Source organism: Heterodontus francisci, chromosome 4, assembly GCF_036365525.1.
Source record: "Heterodontus francisci isolate sHetFra1 chromosome 4, sHetFra1.hap1, whole genome shotgun sequence".
NCBI lineage: Eukaryota > Metazoa > Chordata > Chondrichthyes > Heterodontiformes > Heterodontidae > Heterodontus > Heterodontus francisci.
The window spans coordinates 92,237,262-92,256,414 of NC_090374.1; positions in this window are offsets into that span (position 1 = coordinate 92,237,262).

Genomic DNA, 19,153 nt, shown 5'->3' on the forward strand with positions numbered 1-19,153 from the left:
TCAGTTGTTGGTCAGTGCTAAAGTAGCTGATCTCTCTGAAATTGGCCTCAATCCTGAAGGAAGATAAAATGGCTAGGATTCCTATTCCTCAATATTAATGACTCTTGTTGTAAAGTGAACATAAGGGTGGATAGGATTGGGCTCAGCTGTGAAATCCCAGTGGTGGAATAACCTGTTGATACTATTCAGGTTCAGAATGAAGAACAGCTAATTGTACTGCAGGACTACTGCATTCTGTGGAATAGTATCCCAACATAAAAGATTGTTGCACAAGATAGGAGCTCACGGTATTGGGGGTAATGTATTAGCATGGATTGAGGAGCGGTTAACTCACAGAAGACAGAGAGTTGGGATTAATAGATCTTTTTCAGGTTGGAAAGATGTAACTAATGGAGTGCCACAAGGATCAGTCCTATGGCCTCAATTATTTACTATTATATTAATGACTTGGAGGAGGGGGACAGAGTGTAATATATCCAGATTTGCTGATGATACAGAAATAGGTGGGAAGGCATGTTGTAATGAGGACATAAGGAATCTTGAAGGGGATATAGATAAGTTGAGTGTGTGGGAAAAACTTGGCAGATAGAGTTTAATGTAGGAAAGTGTGAGGTCGTGCACTTTTGTAGGAAGAATCAAAAGGCAGACGATTACTTAAATGGAGAGGGACTCCAAAAAAGTACAGCACAGAGGGATCTGGATGTTCTTGTGCATGAAACACAAAAAGTTAGCTTGCAGGTGCAACAAGTAATTAAGAAGGCAAATAGAATTTTGGCCTTTATTGCTAGGGGGTTGGAGTTTAAAAATAGGGAAGTCTTGTTACAACTCTGCAGGGTGTTGGTTAGGCCTCACTTGGAGTACTGTGTACAGTTTTGGTCCCCGTATTTAAGAAAGGATATACTGGCTTTGGAGGCAGTTCAAAAGAGATTCACTAGGCTGATTCCTGGGATGAAGGGGCGGCACAGTGGCGCAGTGGTTAGCACCGCAGCCTCACAGCTCCAGCGACCCGGGTTCAATTCTGGGTACTGCCTGTGTGGAGTTTGCAAGTTCTCCCTGTGTCTGCGTGGGTTTCTTCCGGGTGCTCCGGTTTCCTCCCACATGCCAAAGACTTGCAGGTTGATAGGTTAATTGGCCATTAGCAATTGCCCCTAGTATAGGTAGGTGGTAGGGAAATATAGGGACATGTGGGGATGTGGTAGGAAAATGGAATTAGTGTAGGATTAGTATAAATGGGTGGTTGATGGTCGGCACAGACTCGGTGGGCCGAAGGGCCTGTTTCAGTGCTGTATCTCTAAACTAAACTAAACTAAACTTATCAAGAACAGCTAAACAGGTCAGGCCTTTATTCATTAGAGTTTAGAAGAATGAGGGGTGATCTTACAAGATTCTGAGGGAGCTTGACTGGGTAGATGTTGAGATGATGTTTCCACTGGCGTGGGAATCTTGAACTAGGGGACATAGTTGCAGAATAAGGGGACACTTATTTAAAACTGAGATGCGAAGGTATTTCTTCTCTCAGAGGGTGGTGAATGTCTGGAATTCTCTACCCCAGAGTGTTGTGGAGGATAGATCACTGAGAGTATTTAAAGAGGAGGTAGATAGATTGTTTTGAATATCGGGGAGTTGAGGGCTATGAGGAGTTGGCACAAAAGAAGAGTTGAGGTCTGGGGCAGATCAGCTATGAACTTACTGAATGGCGGGGCAGGCTTGCGGGGCCGATGGTCTACTCCTGCTCCTATTTCTGATGTTCTTAACAAGAATTGATAATTTCAGAAAAGGAGGGGAGAAAGCTGGAGAGGGAATGGGAACTAACACCAATGCATTTTGGTAAAAGATTTATTAGGAGATGGGAGCCTGGACAAATGTTGAGGAAACCATCACATCCTAATCCCACCACCCTGTCAAATGTTTAAGCCTCAGTGGAACTACAAACAGCATTGGAAAGTTGGAGAGTTTTGTAAAATTATTGCATTACAAACTCCCCGAGGACGTAACTTGCAGCAGTATTTTCATCCTAGGCATTTCCTGGTGCTTCCAGGAACACCTCCTCCCTAAAAAACTTGCCTTTAGAACTTAAAGTGAGTCATTTTCTCCGTTTATGAAAGCAGAGGCCAGTCTATGACAGAGACAAACACATTAGCTTCACCCCCATAACATTCTGACATTATCATCAGTCAAAGTTCCAACTGACTTCAACTATCTGAATACTTCCCTGAACATTGTGGGTGCAGTCGTTCAGTCAACACATTAGCACCCTTTATGCAGTGAATATCATCTTTACCAAGATTACATCCTTAATGGGCAGCACAGTGGTTAGCACTGCAGCCTCACAGCTCCAGGGACCCGGGTTCAATTCTGGGTGTTGCCTGTGCGGAGTTTGCAAGTTTTCCCTGTGTCTGCGTGGGTTTACGCCGGGTGCTCTGGTTTCCTCCCACAACCAAAGACTTGCAGGTGATAGGTAAATTGGCCATTGTAAATTGCCCCTAGGTGATAGGAAATATGGGATTACTGTAGGGTTAGTATAAATGGGTGGTTTTTGGTCGGCACAGACTCGGTGGGCCAAAGGGCCTGTTTCAGTGCTGTATCTCTAAATAAAATAAATAAAAATAAAATTACTCACTAAAATCCTATGCTAATACCACCAATTCAGTTCAGCATTCAATGGGATGGTAGGTCAGTGTAGATTTTTGTATGCGATTTAGCTTGCATAAAATTGTGAGTCAGTGATTCAGCAAGTATTAACAACAACTGCTTGCATTTATATAGCACCGTGAAAGCATCAAAACATTAAGGATGTAAATATAGGAAGCCAGTGAACAGACGTCACTATTCCGAATTGTAGAAAATGCAATGTAAAAGGACCTGAGCCATTTCCTGTTTTTTTTTTCTCTTACTGGATGACCCCTTTTGTTTCCATGGGGTCAATTTATCACTGTCTTTGCCTGGGTGGTCACGGCCTAAAAATAGGGACGGTAGCCTTACCAACCTGTTAACACTCGCAATGCAACCTGCTCCATTTTGAAAGGGGTCTACTGCTGGGTGTCCAATTCCCCTGCAATTTTTAGGTGATAGGCTCCTTTTAATATGAAAATCGGGGTCCTATGATAAATTAGAATCCTATTTCCCCCTATGTTATTTTAGCTCATAACTGGTCAAAGTCTGCATCTTGCCCACTCTAGTCAGTTCCACAGGAACCAAAAGTAAGTGTTGAATTATTATTGTGGATCCCAGAGACGCAGGAGTGCATCAGGAAGAATATTTGATGCCCTGCAGTTCACCTGCCAAATTCAAATGAGGCCAAGACCACAAAGTTGTGGGAGAGCCTCTGTCACCAGAACAAGTGGCTGGCCAGGGTACTCCGCCAGTCCAGTGCTTAAAAGTCAAAGTCCATCCCCATGTGTTTATGGCTGTTAATTTAATTACCTTCATGTGCATATCTTTCTTCCTGTAAAGCCACAGGGTTAGATTTCTCTTTTGGTGGGATTGGCAATGTTAAAGTTGTTTGGGCAAGATTTGCACCCATCTGACTGATCCATCTGACCCGCAATGTATTTCCCAGGCCCACCATATTAAAACCTTCTAGGTATGCTTAGGAGCTTGTCACTGTGTGCGTTGGTGTGCAAGTTTCAACCTTTGGTCTTGAAATTTGAATGTTCAGCACCTGTTTTCGGATGTAAAATGAATGATGCAGGGACCTATATGGCATGCGGCTGCACGTGCTCAGTCCACAACAGTAGTGCTCTGCACACCACATTGATTAGTTACCCTGTAGTTGTTGAGGGACTCAACTGAAGCAGGTGTTAGGTCAATTGCCTGTTTCAGCTTTGCATAATAAAAGCTTCAATTTGTTCAGGCCCGCATTAACCAAATCAGGCATCCTTAAAGAGATCGTTGAAAACTAAAAGATAAGTTAAAAGGAGCCAAGAAGAGTAGGGGTGCCCCAACTGGCTCCACATTAAAATGCAGACTGCCATTGGTTCATGATTGCCATCCCATTGATTGCTTATCTCCCTTCGAGACTCACCTTACACTCTTGGTCAACATTCTACTTCAGGCATGATCCAAACTGTAGGCCTTCATCACACCAATATTTATGTATTTTACCTTTTTATGGATTCTTCTCTCTCTCTCTTTCTCCTTTTGTATCTTTTGCTCTGAAGCAACAGTCTGAAAAACAGTTTTACCACTCAACAATCTGTATTCCTATATTAAAACTTCAAATTTGTCACCCTGTCAAAGAAATATTGGCAGTCACTCTATAAAAACAATTAAATAGTGCCAAGAAATGTTACGACACACTGCTTTCTGAAATGTATGTTCTATATGAGATAAGAGGGGAATTGTTTGGCACAGTGAGTTGACAGTGGCCTTTCAAGTCTGGAACCTGGGTTCAAGACCATCCCGTCATGCTAAACAAAGATCTTCCCTAGCTGCTGCCTATAAAATGAATTGGAGGGATGTGAGGAAGAATTTTTTTACGCATCGAATGGAAATTATCTGGTACTCACTGCCTACAAGAGTGATAGAAGCAGAGACGATTAATGATTTCAAAAGGAAATTTAATGGGCACTTGCCAGAAATAAATTTGCAGGTCTATGGGGATAGAACAGGCCAGGGAAGCAGCCTAGACCCCTGAAGACTTACAGTAAATTCATTTTTAATTTGATGACAGGAGATCCGTTGCAAAGGGTGTCACATGGGGGCTGATCTTGATATATCTAGAAAGACCCTGAAATCCTCCACTTGTCTCCCTCCCCGGGCTCCGGCTATCCCCACATTTGGTAGCAGAGACTGGATTTCTGGCAGCTTAGGGCTGCCAGACAGCCTAGATGCACCCCTATGGTTATGGTTTCCAACTCTCCAGATTATCTGGTACCTCTGGAAATTGGAGATGTTTAAGCAATGCCTTTTCTTTGAACATTTATTAGTTATAAAATAAAAATTGGCGATGAGGACAGAAGGCTGTTTAACTGGGTAATGTGGTTGGAGGTGGGAGGTCATATGATAGAACCTTCAGGAATATATTCAACCAGAGTTGGTGAACCTAATCATGCCCCATGGAGTTTTGGCTTCCTTATTAATATATAATGAAATTATTTTCTGTGAAGTTTCAATGATAATATGCACCTGGTCATTCCTTCCTTTTACCCATTCTTCCCTTTGGCATTTTCTATGTAAGTGCCAAATCTCAATTTTTTTGCCTGTCTGACCTGGGTGACACAGTGGCCGGAATTTTACCTTCAGGAATCGGGTCCCATCCGAGGCAGCCGGAAGGTAAAATGGAGCGCGATGACTTCGGGCCGGGTCCCTGGCGTCATTACACGCAGACGCCATTTAACCAACGTAGGAAGTCATGCGAGATCGAGTCTGCACTCACCGCCAGACTACAAGCAATTGAAAGCTCAATAAGGAACTTGAAAAAGCAATTGACAGCAATTTTACATGTGCCGTCTGATTTTACGGCCGTAAATCGGGTCGTGGGGCATCTCGGGAACGCGGCAGGTTTAAAAGGGCGGCAGGCATTGAATCATGAGGGAGTTGGAGACACAAATTTTATTTTTGTTCTTTATTAATTCTGATGTTATTTGTGACATCTGACATGTGGGAGTCTTTCAAATGTCAGCTGATTAGAATCCAGGACGAGCATGTTCCTGTGAGGAAGAAAGACAAGTTTGGCAAGTTTCAGGAAGCTTGGATAACACGGGATATTGTGAGCCGAGTCAAAAAGAAAAAGGAAGCATTTGTAAGGGCTGGAAGGCTAGGAACAGATGAAGCACTTGAGGAATATAAAGACAGTGGGAAGGAACTTAAGCAAGGAGTTAGGAGGGCTAAAAGGGGTCATGAAAAGTCATTGGCAAACAGGATTAAGGAAAATCCCAAGGCTTTTTATACATATATAAAGAGCAAGAGGGTAACCAGGGAAAGGGTTGGCCCACTCAAGGACAGAGATGGGAATCGATGTGTGGAGCCAGAGGAAATGGGGGAGGTGCTAAATGAGTACTTTGCATCAGTATTCACCAAGGAGAAGGACTTGGTGGATAATGAGCCTAGGGAAGGGAGTGCAGATAGTCTCAGTCATCTCATTATCAAAAAAGAGGAGGTGTTGGGTGTCTTGCAAAGCATTAAGGTAGATAAGTCCCCGGGGCCTGATGGGATCTACCCTAGAATACTGAGGGAGGCAAGGGAAGAAATTGCTGGGGCCTTGACAGAAATCTTTGCATCCTCATTGGCTACAGGTGAGGTCCCAGAGGACTGGAGAATAGCCAATGTTGTTCCTTTGTTTAAGAAGGGTGGCAAGGATAATCCAGGAAATTATAGGCCGGTGAGCCTTACGTCAGTGGTAGGGAAACTATTAGAGAGGATTCTTCGGGACAGGATTTACTCCCATTTGGAAACAAACAAACTTATTAGCGAGAGACAGCATGGTTTTGCGAAGGGGAGGTCGTGTCTCACTAATTTGATTGAGCTTTTTGAGGAAGTGACGAAGATGATTGATGAGGGAAGAGCGGTGGATGTTGTCTATATGGACTTTAGTAAAGCCTTTGACAAGGTCCTGCATGGCAGACTGGTGCAAAAGGTGAAGTCACATGGGATCAGAAGTGAGCTGGCAACATGGATACAGAACTGGCTCAGTCACAGAAGACAGAGGGTTACAGTGGATGGGTGTTTTTCTGAATGGAGGGATGTGACTAGTGGTGTTCCGCAGGGATCAGTGCTGGGACCTTTGCTGTTTGTAGTATATATAAATGATTTGGAGGAAAATGTAGCTGGTCTGATTAGTAAGTTTGCGGATGACACAAAGGTTGGTGGAGTTGCGGATAATGATGAGGATTGTCAGAGGATACAGCAGGATATAGATCGGTTGGAGACTTGGGCGGAGAAATGGCAGATGGAGTTTAATCCGGACAAATGTGAGGTAATGCATTTTGGAAGGTCGAATGCAGGTGGGAGGTATACAGTAAATGGCAGAACCCTTAGGAGTATTGACAGGCAGAGAGATCTGGGCGTACAGGTCCACAGGTCACTGAAAGTGGCAACGCAGGTGGATAAGGTAGTCAAGAAAGCATACGGCATGCTTCCTTTCATCGGTCGGGGCATAGAGTATAAAAATTGGGAAGTCATGTAGCAGCTGTACAGAACCTTAGTTAGGCCACACTTAGAATATTGCGTGCAATTCTGGTCGCCACACTACCAGAAGGACGTGGAGGCTTTGGAGAGGGTACAGAGGAGGTTTACCAGGATGTTGCCTGGTTTGGAGGGCATTAGCTATGAGGAGAGGTTGGAAAAACTCGGATTGTTTTCACTGGAACGACGGAGGTGGAGGGGCGACATGATCGAGGTTTACAAAGTTATGAGCGGCATGGACAGAGTGGATAGTCAGAAGCTTTTTCCCAGGGTGGAAGAGTCAGTTACTAGGGGACATAGGTTTAAGGTGCGGGAGCAAAGTTTAGAGGGGATGTGCGAGGCAAGTTTTTTACACAGAGGGTGGTGAGTGCCTGGAACTTGCTGCCAGGGGAGGTGGTGGAAGCAGATACGATAGCGACGTTTAAGAGACATCTTGACAAATATATGAATAGGAAGGGAATAGAGGGATATGGGCCCCGGAAGTGCAGAAGGTGTTAGTTTCGGCAGGCATCAAGATCGGCGCAGGCTTGGAGGGCCGAATGGCCTGTTCCTGTGCTGTACTGTTCTTTGTTCTTTGTTCTTTGTGTCCTAACAAGGGGTGTTACCTGCAGCTTGTGCAGAAGGGTTCATCTGAATGTTATTCACTGATGCTCAGGCCCCATTTGCTCTGAGTTATTGGGTGAAAGGAAGGGGATTTTGTGAGCCAGTCCTAACAGCTGAAGCTAATACCTGTGGTCATTGCATCTGGTCTGCTGTACAACAATGGGAATTGTTCACTCTGGAGGTGGATCATCAGATGAGGAGGACTGTGCCCCAATGAGGGACAGAAGGACAAATGGGCTGGGGAATGTGCAACCAGCTGCCCCAGTGCATCCTCGTAATGTTGGAGGGAGAGCAGGTGGTAGAGATGCCCGGGAGCGAACACATGTCAGGAGATGTGCCTACCCAGCAGGAAGGGCATACCGCCCCCGTCTGAACTACCTGCAGCTGTCAGAACGCCAGTGCAGAAGAAGACTACGGCTGTCATGGCAGACTGTCACATCTCTTTGTGAGATGTTGGCAGTGGATGTTGCCTCAAACTGTCTCAGTGGCCATCCAATGCCAGTCGCTCTAAAGGTTACAATAGCTCTTAACTCCTATGCATGTTGCTCGTTCCAAGCCTCAGCGGCAGATTCGTGCGGTGTCTCACAATCAGCAGCGCACCACTGCATAAAGGTTGTGACTGATGCATTGTTTCAATGTGCTAACCATTTCATCACATTCAAGACGGACAACACTAGTCAGGTTAGGGTAGGCAGTGGCATAGTGGTATTATCACTGGACCAGAGACCCAGGGTATTTCTCTGGGGACATGGGTTCGAATCCCACCACAGCAGAAGGTGGAATTTGAATTTAATTAACAAATCTGGAATTAAAAGCTAGTCTAATGATGGCCAAGAAACCATTGTCGATTGTTGTAAAATCCCATCTGGTTCATTAATGTCCTTGAGGGAATCTGCTGTCCTTACCTGGTCTGGCCTACATGTGACTCCAGACCCACAGCAATGTGGTTAACTCTTACATGCCCTCTGAAATGGCCTAGCAAGCCACTCAGTTGTACCTAACTGCTACAAAGTCAATAAAAAGGAATGAAAGCGGACGGACCACCTGGCATCGACCTAGGCACCGGAAATGACAACGGCAAACCCAGCCCTGTCGACCCTGCAAAGTCCTCCTTACTAACATCTGGGAGCTTGTGCCAAAGTTGGAAGAGCTGTCCCACAGACTAGTCAAGCAACAGCCTGACATAATCATACTCACAGAATCATACCTTACAGACAATGTCCCAGTCACTGCCATCACCATCCTGTATGTCCTGTCCCACCGGCAGGACAGACCCACCAGAGGTGGTGGCACAATGGTGTACAGTAGGGAGGGAGTTGCCCTGGGAGTCCTCAACATCGACTCCGGACCCCATGAAGTCTCATGGCATCAGGTCTAACATGGGCAATGTAACCTCCTACTGATTACCACCTACTGCCCTCCCTCAGCTGATGAATCAGTACTTCACCATGTTGAACACCACTTGGAGGAAGCACTGAGGGTGGCAAGGGCACAAAATGTACTCTGGGTGGGGAACTTCAATGTCCATCACCAAGAGTGGCTCGGTAGCACCACTACTGACCGAGCTGGCCGAGTCCTAAAGGACATATCTGCTGGACTGGGTCTGCGGCAGGTGGTGAGGGAACCAACATCCTCACCAATCTGCCTGCCACAGATGCTTCTGTCCATGACTGTATTGGTAGGAGTGACCACCGTACAGTCCTTGTGGAGACGAAGTCCTGCCTTGACATTGAGGATACCATCCATCGTGTTGTGTGGCACTGCCACCGTGCTAAATGGGATAGATTTCGAACAGATCTAGCAATGCAAAACTGGGCATCCATGAGCAGCAGCAGAATTGTACTCAACCACAATCTGTAACCTCATGGCCCGGCATATCCCCCACTCTACAATTACCATCAAGCCAGGAGACTAAACCTGGTTCAATGAAGAGTGCAGAAGGGCATGCCAGGAGCAGCACCAGGCATAACTCAAAATGAGGTGTCAACCTGGTGAAGCTACAACACAGGACTATCTGCATGCCAAACTGCGTAAGCAGCATGCGATAGACAGAGCTAAGCAATCCCATAACCAACGGATCAGATCTAAGCTCTGCAGTCTGCCACATCCAGTCGTGAATGGTGGTGGACAATTAAACAACTAACTGGAGGAGATGGCTCCACAAATATCCCCATCCTCAATGATGGGGGAGCCCAGCACATCAGTGCGAAAGATAAAGCTGAAGCATTTGCAACAATCTTCAGCCAGAAGTGCTGAGTTGATGATCCATCTCAGCCTCCTCCTGAAGTCCCCAACATCACAGATGCCAGACTTCAGCCAATTCGATTCACTCCGCGTGATATCAAGAAACGACTGAAGGCACTGGATTCTGCAAAAGCTATGGGCCCTGACAATATTCTGGCAATAGTACTGAAGACCTGTCCTCCAGAACTTGCCGCGCCCCTCGCCAAGCTGTTCCAGTACAGCTACAACACTGGCATCTACCCTGCAATGTGCAAAATTGCCCAGGTATGTCCTGTACACAAAAAGGAGGACAAGTCTAACCCGGCCAATTACCGCCCCATCAGCCTACTCTCAATCATCAGTAAAGTGATGGAAGGTGTCATCAACAGTGCCATCAAGCGGCACTTGCTTAGCAATAACCTGCTCAGTGACGCTCAGTTTGGGTTCCGCCAGGGCCATTCAGCTCCTGACCTCACTACAGCCGTGGTTCAAACATGGACAAAAGAGCTGAACTCAAGAGGTGAGGTGAGAGTGACTGCCCTTGACATCAAGGAAGCATTTGACCGAGTATGGCATCAAGGAGCCCTAGCAAAACTGAGGTCAATGGGAATCAGGGGGAAAACCCTCCGCTGGCAGGAGTCATACTTCGCGCAAAGGAAGATGGTTGTGGTTGTTGGAGGTCAATCATCTGAGCTCCAGGACATCACTGCAGGAGTTCCTCAGGGTAGTGTCCTAGGCCCAACCATCTTCAGCTGCTTCATCAATGACCTTCCTTCAACCATAAGGTCAGAAGTGGGGACGTTCGCTGATGATTGCACCATGTTCAGCACCATTCGTGACTCCTCAGATACTACAGCAGTCCATGTAGAAATGTAGCAACACCTGGACAATATCCAGGCTTGGGCTGATAAGTGGCAAGTAACATTCACGCCACACAAGTGCCAGGCAATGACCATCTCCAACAAGAGAGAATCTAACCATCTCCCCTTGACATTCAACGGCATTACCATCGCTGAACCCCCAAAATCAACATCCTAGGGGCGACTATTGACCACAAACTGAACTGGAGTAGCCATATAAATACCGTGGCTACAAGAGCAGGTCATAGCCTAGGAATCCTGAGGCGAGTAACTCACTTCCTGACTCCCCAAAGCCTGTTCACCATCTACAAGGCACAAGTCAGGAGTGTGATGGAATACTCTCCACTTGCCTGGATGGGTGCAGCTCCAACAACACTCAAGAAGCTCGACACCATCCAGGACAAGGCAGCCCGCTTGATTGGCACCCCATCTACAAGCATTCACTCCCTCCACCACTGATGCACAGTGGCAGCAGTGTGTACCATCTACAAGATGCACTGCAGCATGCACCAAGGCTCCTTCGACAGCATCTTCCAAACCCGCAACCTCTACTAACTAGAAGGACAAGGGCAGCAAATGCATGGGAACACCACCACCTGCAAGTTCCCCTCCAAGTCACACACCATCCTGACTTGGAATTATATCGCCATTCCTTCACTGTCGCTGGGTCAAAATCCTGGAACTCCCTTCCTAACAACACTGTGGGTATACCTAACCCAAATGGACTGCAGCGGTTCAAGAAGGCAGCTCACCACCATCTTCTCAAGGGCAATTAGGGATGGGCAATAAATGCTGGCCTAGCCAGCGACGCCCACATTCCTGAATGAATAAAAAAAAAGGCTGAGAGAGCCAGAGGCTTCAGCATTATATCTGGCTTCCCAATGCTACAGGGCCTGATAGACTGACCTCATGTGGCCCTTAGAGCACCAGCAGGACAGTTGGGGGCATTCATGAACCGCAAAGGATTCCATTCAATGAACATTCAGCTCATCTGTGATCATGAGGAGAGAATCATGCAGGTGTGTGCATGTTACCCTGGTAGTTGTCATGATTCTTTCATTCTCCGAAATTCCCAGGTGCCTGCACTTTTCAGTCCTCCAGACAGAATGGAGGGATGGATACTTGGCGACAGGGGTTATCCTCTGAAGACATGACTCATGACACCAGTGAGGAACCCAAGGGGTGAGGCAGAGGAACAATACAACAGGAGCCATGCGGCCACCAGAGTGACAATCAAACTAACTATAGGCCTACTAATGATGAGATTTAGGTGTCTTGAGCGCTCTGGTGGATCACCGCAGTACGCACCATCGAGGGTTTCAAGAATCATTGTCGTCTGCTGTGCCTTGCATAACCTGGCGATTGAAAATGGAGTGGCCCTGGAGGATGATCAATATCAGCGCGATGCGTCATCAGACGATGATGGAGTTTTTGATGAGGAAGATGGGCATCAGTCTAATGAGGATCATGGAGAGGAAGCTGAATGTAATTTGACTCTAAGTGCTAGAGAGACTAGGGAGTCTCTAATAGCAGGCATTTCCATTGATAAGATATAAATTTTCACAAAATTGATATTGCTGTATGAGATGTGAGGACCTGAGAGGGCAAATTCACTCACCTTCAGGGGGAGAGATAATGTGACGATGCAATCCTTCACATCATGAGGAACTCAACCCAAGTGTGTGACCTCACATTTAAAACTAATTGTGCTGAACAACAATGTTGGATGTGACTTCAGGAATGACATGTCAAATAGTCAAGACACAAAATTTATTCGAATTTTTTCTTATACAAATCAAATAAATAAATTACAAGTAACCCAATGAGCCAGTAGTGATGTTAAAGTGATTTCTTATTTCGTTTGCGAGTGCTCATTCGGGATAATGATCCTTCGCCACCAGACACACCAGAGGCAGGTGGCTGATCTTGTTGCCGCCATGCTTGTGATGACTTGGGTGGATGTCCTCTGCATGCTCGCGGCCGTGAGGGCCCTGGCATCTCAGGGTTCTCATGACAAATATCATGAGCACCCTCTATCACCCTGGAATTTAGCGGTTCACATGTCCCTGGCAGAGGGAGCAAGGAGCTGCAGGATGCATCAGGGGCGCCGTGAGAGGAGCTCCCATGTGCGATCTGCAGCCCCTGTGCCCTCCTGAGGCTCAGCTGGCCCTCAATGTTGACCTCAGAGGGATGAGCGGCCTCGACCTGTCGCCAGCGCATCAGTTTCTGCTCTCTGATGCTCTGGTCCAGGGAGGCCACAATCGATCTGAGGTCCCGAATTGCATGAAGAACTGGTCCCTCCACTGCAGCAGCCAGTCTTTCAACAGAGGAAGCCAAATGTTCAAATGCCTGAGAGTTTGCTGAACTCATACACTGGAGACATCCTTCCAGAGTATGAGTCATAGCGCGCAACGTCTCAGTCAACTCTGCCAGGTTACCATGGACCGCATTCTGCACCTGCAACATCGCCCGACAAATAGATGTTCTCAGAGGCACGTCATCAGCTTGCGGCTCTGCACTGGTCTGGCCTCCCACTCTCCTCCGAGTGTGTGATGCATCGGCCGATTCTGCCTCTGGTGGCTGGCCTGGCAACGGTGCTGTGCTCACACCAGTATGTGAATTCGACTCCCCGGACACGCTAATCCCTACCGTGGTGTAAGTATCTGCGCTGGCACTTGCTGTATTGCGAGGATGTGACGGTGCACCCTCTGAGGCACCCTCCTCCGCCTCAGAGGTGGATGGTCTGGCAACGGAGATGCTTCCTGGCCCATGCTGTGTTTCACCTGTTGGGAAAATCATATTGATCAGTTTGATCAGAAATCCAGACCTAAGCACATGTTTTTGACTCCATTAAGGTCACATCTGTGAGATTTAACATTTAAGGGCACAATTCAGTGCCTTAGACAATCACCACACCATTGGCCCACCACCGCTCCCCCGCCCCACCCCACATACACTCTTACACCACATTCTGGGTCACTCACTCTCATGGCCAGGTCCACCAGCCTCGCCATTTGCAACGGCACGTCCCTCCCCTGCTATCGTTAAAACATCTTCCTCCATTCTGCTCAGGTATGCCTGACTGGCCACGCCACCACCTGTCCGGGACCTCTCTCGGGCATTGTGTGCCCTCTTTTCCTAATTAAACAAAAATACTTAGTTTAAACACATTTGTTGGCATCTCAAGCAGTCACCCAAAGGGGTTGATGTTGCATTTCACAGCTGTGCCAGTGCTGAGCGCGACTTGAACCCTTCCGCATCACTGTTCATCTCAGACTAGCCCATCTTGCGTACCAATGCAACGCAGCAGCCAAACAATGATCATACAGGGCTTCCATATTGCATCATGAGAACACATATACCCTCTCCTGACACATAACTGATTAGATGAATGAGTAATGCCCCCTACCGGGGCAGAGCGAAGCAGGTCATTGAGGTACTTGCGGCAATGGATCCATGTCCGCCTTACAACAACACGGCTGCTGACCTCTCTGCGACCTCCAGCCAGGCCCTCTTGATCACTTGGGAGGGTCGCCTTCTACCATCTGGATTGAAGAGGATCTCCTGCCTCTCCTCAACTGCCTGAAGGTGGACCTGCAGTAATTCATCCGAAAATCGGGGGGCTGAGTGAATGCTTCTCCCCTCCATCACTTCTTGTACTTCTCCTGTACTCTGCCAGTCCTCTTCTCCTTGCAGGTGTAGAGCCTTTTAATACTCCAGATCGAATGCCACTGATGTCTTAATGTCAAGCCAGGTAAGAACTAACTGTTCAATTTCATTGCAGTAAACCTTTTCAAGGGCTTACATCAGCCTTTCCCGGATGTGGCCCCACCCCCAATGAGGAATATCATCCCGCCCGCGCACCCTTTCATTTCACAGATATGCTAATTGGCTGCCCCACACGTGATACCGGTGGCCAGGAGACACGGAGCGGGATCGGAGTCCTCATTCATTTCAGACGCATCTGCCCCGGAGCCACAGATAACGGTAAAATTCCGGCCAGTGACTTAGGAATTCCTGAAGCAAGTATTTTTTTTTAAACACTTCAGCTCCCTTTGAAGCTACTCCAATAAGACAAGGGAATCGATCCCCTCTTGGATTGATTACTTTATCTGATTAAAGTTGAGGAACTTTTAGAAGGTCTCAAAGGTATTCAGACTAGGCCTCAACTTGAAGTAAAGAGATCTTAAGTGGTATATAAATGCAACTTGTTCTTAATTATAACAATAAGAAGAGCCATTAGTAATAATAAATTGTAAATTTGACTCTGGTACCTACAAATGGTTGAAAGATTGCTCTCTTTACTGATTTTAAAGATCCCATATTAAAGTATTTGGGCCATATCTACTCAAGAAACAGAAAACTAGTCACAATTCAACAAAAGCTGGAAATCTTGTTCACAGAGTATTACCTTAAAGTGTGGGAGTAGAACAAGGGGACATCAATTCAAACTTGTTAAAGGAAACTTTAGGTCTCATATCAGGAAAGACTTCCATGCAGAGAGTGATCAATAGCTGGAATAAATATACAGATAGAGTTGCAAAGGCAAAAATCCTGGAACCATTTAAGAAATAATGGGATGCTACAATGCGAAGACATGAGGATCTCCCTGGATGAGCCAATCAAGATGGGAAAAATGGCCCTCCTCACCTCTAATTATCTTGTGGGGAATATTTTCCTGTTCCTGTGTCACCCGGCCTGTAAAGGAAAATCAATATGCCCGTCAGGGAGCCTTCCTGATTTTCCTCTTTATGCTGTGTCAAAAATGCCCAGGTGCATATATAACACTAAACCTCAGTCAATTTCTCCTATGGTAGGTAAGAAAATCAAGATTTATATTCTGAATTCCCAATGCACATTCAAAGCAAGGAAAAGATTTGTCACTATGCTCCCTCCTCCTCAACACATGCAAATAAACCCTGCATGCCTCTCTCCCCCTTGGAAAACATTGTGCCAATTTTTTGTGTTTGCATTGAAAAATTCTCTGGGTTGATATTGTGACTTAATTTATGATAGGGATTTTGTTTTAGTTTACGAATCAGATTGTTTTTGCATTTATATAACTGGCATTCTCTAGGTCAAGATTTTCAAGCTTCAGCCAGTCAATCAAGGTTTCTGCTTTCCAATTCAGTACAAATCTCAGCAGGTTCTAGCAACAAATTGGAAACATGCTGTGGCACTGGCAACAGTTTCATTATTTTGCGGCTTGTTTATTTCCACAAACCTGCCAAGAGCCAGTCTTGGACACTGTCACACATGCGAGTACAAAAGCCAGCCAAAATGCGAAACTTATGCACGTCATTTCTGAGACTGCAGTTAGAAGATTAGAGCCAATTTTTCTCTATGGAGCACTTGCTGGGTAGTTAACAGGCATCATGTACCTGAGGTGTGCTGTGTCTGTCACATGAGAGGACCCCACTCATCACTTTCCCATCCCAGTTTATTTGCCTGGCCAGATGCAGGCTTGCCTACTGGTTGGGCCTCAGACCTGAGAGCAGTCAGGAGGCATGAACTAAAGGCCAGCTCGGGTATGCAAATGAAACTTGACTCGAGCCCGACAGAACCACATCCGACCCCAAGACCAACCTGGCCCAAGTGCTTTCATTTTATCCCGTGCCCACCCCGACCCAACCATCTTACCTTCCATTTTTCACTTTGTTCCTTATCTGCACAAGCTTAAAATAACTGTAACAAAACCACCTTTCAAGTCCAAAAAGTAAATTAACATGGGAGCCACATAACTGAGGTGGTGATAGAGTGTGTCCGACCCGACCTGTGCCCGAATGCCGGACCCGGAAGTGCGACCCGACCCGAACCTGACGGGACCTGACGATATGTGTTGGGTTTGGGTCGAGTAGCCAGCCTTTAACAGGAACACAACTTTAAGCATGGGAGGCCACTGGCCTTGGGACTTATTAGGTGTTGACTACAAGGTAAGTTTTGCAAGCTGTCTGCAAAACTACTGGAGTGTAATGTTAATGAACAAAGTGCACCATACCTGGGAGAAGAAAGAACTTTTAAGATTATAGAAGCTCAATCCAGCTAATATTGAAGCTATGCTGAAAGCAGCTACGAAAAATCTTGGATCAAAACCTTGCTGACCTCCCAGCTGAAGAAAGAAATGTGATGTTTGAAGGTATCAGTAAGAATTTGGAGGCGAAAACTAGAACTTGCTATCTACAGAATTCAAATTTTACACACTTTTATGAACATTAAGGGTGCAAACTGTATGTGTGAACAATGTATTGTAATATTATGTAATATAGTGATGTAACAGAATTTGTACAGAACCTGGTGCAGAGTGAAACTAGAAGCCATTGATAGCAGATGCATGTAAATAAACTCTTGTTCCTGTAAAGGTCAATCTCTCAGATATTCTGTTATAAGACGAACTAGCATCAGAATATTACATGGTGGCAACAGTAAACGGAAAAAGAAATTGAAAAATCACTGCACTTACTGGAGAACTTTGAGAAAGTAGCTGGACAGAACCAAGCAGAGATATGGCCGAAATGGGTCCAAAAATTTACTAGGTACCGTACTGCATCAGGTCTCATGCAGAAGCCAGACAAGGAGCAGGTCAGTACGTTATTATATGCCATGGGAGAGTGTGCGGATGCCATCCTTATAACACATGGCATAGATGAAGGAAAAGCTATGTATCAAGTTACTAAGACTCTAGAGACTTACTTTAACGTCAGAAAAAATGTAATCGTTGAGTGCGCCAAATTCAATAAACAGTCTCAGCAGAGAGGAGAAAGTATTGATTCTTTTATCAACGACTTGTATAAGCTCGCTGAAGATTGTGCATTTGGCAGTTTGCGAGAAGAGTTAATCAGAGATAGGATCATGGTTGGAGTGGCAGGTGATGCTCTCTCGGATCATCTGCAGTCGAGGGATGATCTTACATTAACCAAGGTGATTCAGATAAGCAGGCAAGCCGAGGTTAGAAAATGTAACCGTGTTGTCGTTCGAGGGGACAGGGAGAGTCCAATATTGAAAGTAGCAGATTCCATTGAATACTTAGAGAAAGCAAAGGCAAAAAATGGCTGTCAAAGACAGGAAAGGCGGAAAGAGCATCTTAGAGGCGGCAGCATCTCACTGCAGTAGGTGTGGCCAAGTGAGGTACCGTCGGGAAAATCGCCCAGACAGAGAAACAGAGTGTTTCGCATGTAAAAACAGGAGGCACTTCCAACTGGTATGCTGCTGCAAGAAACCAGAGATGCAAAATATTAAAAGCAAACACAAAGAAAGTAAGAAAATTAACGATGCACGGGATGTACAATGTGTTGAATTACCGTTTCTAGGAGACTTCCATGGAGCAAGTGAAGATTCCTGAATGGCAGAGATTCTTGTAGGAAGCAATCAGACAAGATTCAAAGTGGACACTGGAGCAGCAGTTTCATGACCAGCAGACATGGAGCCATGGCTGAAGGAAATAAGCATCAGACCTACAGGTAAAAAACTGTGTGAACCTGGAGGCATCGAGCTGAAGGTAATAGGAGAGCTGGAAATGATTTTGAGTTACTGAGAGAAAGAAATTCCTGACATATTATACATTATTAAGAACCAGAATTGCTCACTGTTAAGCAGAAAATCTTGCATAGATTTACAGTCAATATGCAGAGTTGAAGAGCTGAAAGGTATAAAGGAACACCAAGGAATTTTAGGGCTGAATTCCCTAAATTATACAAAGGATTGGGAAAACTAAAAACAGCAGACCACATCACATTCAGAAAAAATGCAGAATCATTGTGTTTTTATACACCAAGAAAAGCTCCACACCCACTCCTAGAGAAAGTTAAGAAAGAAATAAAGCTAAGGATCAAACAAGGAGTCATCTCACCAGTTACTAAGCCTACTGGATGGTGCGGAGGTCTGATTCCAGTGAAGAAACCAAATGGGTCCATCTGAATTTATGTAGGCCTTACGCAATTAAACAAGGCTGTACAGCAGGAAATACATCCGATGGCATCAGTGGATGAGAGTCCGGCAAAACTAGGGAAAAATTTAATTTAGTTTTCATTAAATTAGATGCTAACAGTAGATTTTGGCAAGTACCTTTAGATGAAGAATCTAAACTATTGACGACTTTTATAACACCATTTGGAAGATTCTGTTTTAACAGATTACCTTTCGGAATTAGGTCAGCACAAGAAAATTTCAAAGAACAATGTCCAGGACCCTGGAGCGATTAGAAGGGATCATCTGTCACATGGACGCCGTGTTGATCCACCATGCAAGTCAGCAGCAACATGATGTGAGAGTGTGAGCAGTGTTACAGAGACTGCAGGAAGCTGGTCCATAGCTAAATGAGAAGTGCACCTTTTCGCAACAAACGG